We start from the raw sequence: 6,176 nt of genomic DNA, 5'->3' as shown, positions 1-6,176 counted from the left end.
TCGGCCTGATTTTGTTTGAAATTACGTCACACCAGTCCGTTCTTTGATTTCGCTAGAAGTATATTGGGGCCTTGATGCTGCTGGGTATAAACAGAGGGTGCATGCATGGTTTGGAAGAGAAATCATGGCATCATGTGCAGTGGGGGTTGAGGCAGACCCCTGAGAAAGAATTCAAAAATGGGCTTCCACATAGTGCTATTGGCCATTCACAATGCTGACCTTTTCCCTTCCTATCCCTATCCCTTTTCTAATTCGGATCTATTCTGTTTTCAGGAATTCTATTAAATCAGTCATAACACTTTCACATTTAAAGGATCCGAAACCCTGTATAAACATGAGATATTGTGGGTTTCTATTTTTGGTTGCGGTTTAAGCCTGAGCACACTGGCATGACATGCTGATAATCATAAATCATATCACTAACCTTTCGGCCTACAGTGTCTACTACAGTCATGCCTGAAAGAGATTACACACGATCGCAGCATGGATTGAGATTGAGATTGAGATTAGGTCTTCTTTTTTTCTTTTAAATTGCTGGTTTGGTTTAGTGAATGTCTGGGGGATTATTACAAATGAAGACCCCTGCGGCTGCCTCACTTTACATCCTGTGCAAGTTCATGTCTATTTTTGGCAATTAATGTGTACACTTGCATTTTTTATATTTGTGCCTTAATGCTGCACATATGGACTGTGCAATTGAAATATAAACGTTGTGATGATTGTAGGATCAGTGTTATATACTGAACGTTTTACTCTGTAAGCATATAAAAAGCATCTGGTCTGCATTTTTTGCAATTCGTTTTATTACAAAAGGCATTGTGTGAATATAAATAAAAAAGTGAAATATTGCCTGTTTCCATCGTGCAAGCTCTTTTTACTCTGATTCTGACCTCTAATGATAATGCACAAATTACTAAAGCTACTTGGCTACATTCAAACTGCAGGTAAATGTGGGCCAATTTGCCAAACCTTTTTTTTCTTTTCTTTTTTTTTTGCTCATATATGTGACATGACAGTGTGAACAGCAAAAAACCACATGGGGGAACATTGTTTCGGTGATTAAGTGAGTTGAAATAACGAAAGACGGATATGAAAAATGTCTAATGAGCAGGTGAGTAGGCTAACTTGCTATATGCCGCTATTGTCTGACTTGTTGAAAACAATTGCTTTAAAAAAAACATTACAAACGCAATGCTGACCATTAGAATTAACGATTTTTTTGTATCCATATCAGACAAGGTAAGACAGTGGAACTATTATAACTTCGCTAATAGGCTATTAAGCTATTTAAAGGCAAATAGACCAAAAGTAGCATTCTTAAATTCTTTCATTAATCACTCACCCTCGCGTTGTTTGATTAATCTTTTCATCATATAAAGCGATCGTGTCTGTTAAAAAAAATTTGGACTAAACCGCTCCGATTAGTTTTACGATCTCTTTATGAACTTGAAGCGTCAAAGTGGTAATTTTTTGGGCGACCAAACCCTTTAATGTTTCGTGAACCCAGTCAATACCCAGCAAATGTGATGCTATGCAAACTAAAGTAAAATGTAGGCTATTTCTGAAAAGCCAAACCGGTGTGGATTTGTGTTTTATTATTTATGAGCACTGTCACAATTTCCTTTTTGGTTGCAATCTCTTTTCGGTTTAAGATTATTTGTTGTGGCTTTAAACTACTACGAGACCTTCCACTGCACGTAATAGTCATTAAGCGTGTTCGACTTGAACCGGCGCTGCGCAGCACAGACCGATCAGTTTATGACATCAAAGTACCGCGAGAGCGATTGAAATGCATACTCTCGCGGTATTTTGATGTCATTCACCGATCGGTCTGTTCAGCGCCGGTTCAAGTCGAACAAGCCTATCATGTCCTGCTTTCCTTTATTTATTGATATGATGCAAACACGCACAGAATGACAGAAGCATGCAGTTTCCCGCGAAATCCGCCCCGACTACTCTTAAAAAGAAATTGGAAGAGCCAGAGGTGTTAGTGAGGCCAGCAGGGGGCGCTCACCCTGTGGTCTGTGTGGGTCCTAACGCCCCAGTATAGTGACGGGGACACTATACTGTCAAAGAGCACCGTCCTTCGGATGAGACGTTAAACCGAGGCCCTGACTCTCTGTGGTCATTAAAAATCCCATGGCACTTCTCGTAAAGAGTAGGGGTATTACCCCGGTGTCCTGGCCACATTCCACCCATTGGCCCCTGCCAATCATGGCCTCCTAATAATCCCCATCCACTGAATTGGCTCTATCACTCTCTCTCCTCTCCAACTATAGCTGGTGTGTGGTGAGCGCACTGGCCCCGTTGTACTGTGGCTGCCGTCGCATCATCCAAGTGGATGCTGCACACTGGTGCTGGTTGAGACCCCCTGATATGATTGTAAAGCGCTTTGGGTGTACAGTACATATGAAAGCGCTATATAATTGCCTCATTCATTCATTCATTCATTCAAATTATTATGGCCTTGCCATATTAATTAAGGGTAAAGCACAAACACGATTTAGAAGATGGATTTATGATGTTGGCTACTTGCTCATTATTTAAAATGTTGAGTTCTATTATTGTGTTATTATGGTTATTATAGGCTTCATAATACATTTCTGAAATCTTTTATAATCAGGATATTAAAATAATGTTTAAAGAAAGCCGTGGTGAAAATGTTTTAAGAAAAATCTTCTTTTTTTTTTCTTTTTTTTATAACATTGACGACTTGTAGGTAAAACCTGTAGGTAAATTTGAAAAAACACCATACTTAGGCATGAGGTGACTTTAATTAAAAACACATTTTTACAAGAAATATACAACATGAAAATATACATACATGACTAAAAATACTACAGATTGACAAAGGAAACACACAAGCACATCCACTAGGGAAAAAAGATTAAACGTTAATTTGCTTTGGTCTATTCACAGTGGTTACAACTTCAAAATAGATATTTTGCGTGTGTAAAAACAAAATTATTGAATATGTAAATAATATTACAATATGAGGAATATTTACATGTTTTCATCAGGGCTGTGATTGACATGTCAGGGAGGGATGCACAGGACAATGTCCAGGGGTGAAACGAGTTTTCTTACACTCATATAACATATCTGTGCTACAGAGATGATGACAACAAGAGGGATGATAATCTGAGCAAGGTGAGAAAAATTGCCAAATTCATATTTTTGATTCTCAGGTAGTCAAAAATGACCAGAAGTGATACAAGACCAGACTAATCACAAACAGTAATCATTTCTGACCAATACTGAAATTAATAATTTGGCCTTGAATGAAAAAAATACAAAAATGATTATCACATAAATAAAGTGTCTGTTTTACTGTAGAATCATGAAGAGTATATCACATTGTTTTATATAAAAAAGGAAGCACTGAGTAAAGTGTAAATGCATTAACTATATGCTGTTTAAAAGAATCTGGAAAATATGTAACAGATTATCTTTGGTTGAGATGGCTAAAATGCGATTTTGCAGTCAGAGTTCCTCATTTAATTTTTTTTATCGGTCTTCCCTGATGTAAAAAAAGTTAGTGTCCCAAACATTGTTGTCAGGCAATGTTCTTGCCAATCTTCTACAACATGCACAAAAATCCTTATGTGATAATGCTGTATATTATTAACAGAGAAGGACATGATAAATACATGTGCGGTAGACTCCATGAGAATATAAAAGCATCAACTACTGTATGAAATACTATCAGAGCTGATGGCAAATGATCCCTCTGGACAACAGTGTGTGAAATATGGAATTCAAATTTATTAAACCCACAAAGTTACCTGTGTTACCACAAAATAGCTTGATGTGCTATATATAAAAATATACATCACATATATATTTAATTTTTCATATCTATTATGTTTTAAAGGATCTGTTCTGTAAAAACAACAAAGTTTATATTGTATATATCCCTTTAACAAAATGACCACAAACATTTGATTAGTATTTCTCAGATTGTATGTAAATCTATTATATCTATCTATGCATTCATCAACTATGTCATTACTTCGCAGAATTGGTTGGAAAAACCAACCCACTGACCTGTGTGAAGCCATAACGTGACTCGACGCCAGACTGTCTGGCCACAGAAATGCTACGGTGTCATGCACACATGCTATTCACTCTGTACAGTGTGCAAGGCAATACTCAAAAAAAAAAAAAAAAAAAAAAAAACATATATTTGCCTCTATATTTGCTAGTTATGTCTGCTAATATATCATCTAATTATAAAAATAACACTTCTACATCAGTAATTAGTATCAAATGTAGTGTAAGCAGCGGGGCTGTGAGATGAGAGGTGACAGTTCTTGCTGCATAGTGCCGTAAATGGCTAAGAAATGACACAAAGTTACTGAGGACTCAACACCAGCACAGCTAGAACACCAAGAATGAATGCAACAAAACTGCAGCTTCAGTGGCCTAACATGATATGCTCAATAGAGTGCCTTCAAGGCTACGTTCACACTGCAAGTCTTAGTGCTCAATTCCGATTTATTGCTCAGATCCGATTTTGGATAGCTGTTCACATTGTTGTTTTAAATGAGTCCAATATCAGATTCCAGTGTGAACAGATCGTGATCCTGAACTGAACCGCACGCGCAAAAGAATGATAAAAAGATTGTCACGCAGCATGCTGTCATACGGAAGTAAACACGGAGAACATTAAAGTTAGTGATTATCCGTTTATTAATAGTGTGATCTGCTGCGGAAGCCAGCCAGTGGATTTATGTGCAGGCAATATTAAAAACAAAGACGTAGGATGTGGAAAAAAAGAGATGTTTTGCTTGTATATAGAGCTGTCACATAATACTTATGAGCTCTGACACATCACTATTCTTCACTGACTACCTTTCGCAACGGTCTTGATAACTTTGAGTATGTGACTCCCATGAGCGCAGAATTGTGACGAATGTCGATCTAGAGTGACGTAAAAGTCGCATTAATTCCGATATGACTGTTCAGACTGTGGTCGTGTTGTAAAACATCTGACCTGTATCGGATTTAGGAGGACCACATATGGAAGTGGCACAAATCGGAATTGAAAAGATCAGATTCCATGTGGTTTGTTCTATTCACACTGTCTGTTGTCATGACACAAACAGATGAGAGTCACATGTGAGCAAAAAAATTTGGGGCCACATTTACCTGCAGTCTGAACGTATCCCAAATCTCTTCCCATCAGTGTTGATGCTGGTACAATGGGCGAGGCGAGTATTGTGCTCTTTCCATTATAGGATATGATAAACTCCATGAAACCCTTACCCTACATGCTGTGTTTCTTCCTATCAGTTCTTCAATCTCATAGCCATTTCAGTATATTTCTTTGCTGAGACAGTCTTTTCTGATTGTGTGTAAGGTATTCAGTTGAACTAATGAAAAGATTGTAATTAAGGCTGCCAAGTGCCAATCAATCAATCGCAAATAACTTCATACATCAATATTTGCTAAGAAAAATTTCCAAATGAAATGTTACATTATTGTAGCAGGCGAGTAAAGTATTGAATCGACACTTTCATATATGTTTGATTTTTTTTCTTCATATGATTGGCCAATCCTTGGTCTACAGTCCACAGCGACCCGTTTAGCAATTGGGTTTGTCAATCTGTCCAAGGTAGTTCACAAAGGACGCATTCTAGTGTTCTCTCTACACTACAAACATCTTTGGCCGTCATGTCTCATCTTGCTGCTCATTTCAATATCTTGTAGTTCAAAGTAGTAAAATAAACTTTGGGGGGTAAAAAAACATTGAGAGCTCTGTATTCTGTTCAAATGTGTAGTTATGTTTTTCAACAAAACAACACGTCTTTTGTGAACTTCCTATGTGATTTTTTATTTTTATTCATTGAACTTAATTACAGCCCTAGTTGTACTATAGGGGTTTTGTCAGCAACAAAGCACCATTTTTTAGGACATCCTTCCCTTCATCAATGGCATCATTTAACTGCTGTTCACAGTCATTTTACATTCATCTGTAGTCCCTCACAGGTTTCTGAGGCAGGAAGTGATAATAAAGATGTCTAAATACAAACATTCCCTGTTTTATTGGCCTCTGTTGACATCACAACAATTACTTGCCTTGAACACAAGTCTTTTTGAAATAGTGTAGAGAAGCATGCCAAATGACACGGCAGATGGACTGGTGCTCCTCACACAAGCACAGTGGAGATGTA

The sequence above is a fragment of the Rhinichthys klamathensis genome, unplaced genomic scaffold, assembly GCF_029890125.1.
Source record: "Rhinichthys klamathensis goyatoka isolate OS25496 unplaced genomic scaffold, OSU_Roscu_1.1 h1tg000053l_1, whole genome shotgun sequence".
Taxonomy (NCBI): domain Eukaryota; kingdom Metazoa; phylum Chordata; class Actinopteri; order Cypriniformes; family Leuciscidae; genus Rhinichthys; species Rhinichthys klamathensis.
Note: the sequence above shows the minus strand (reverse complement) of the source record.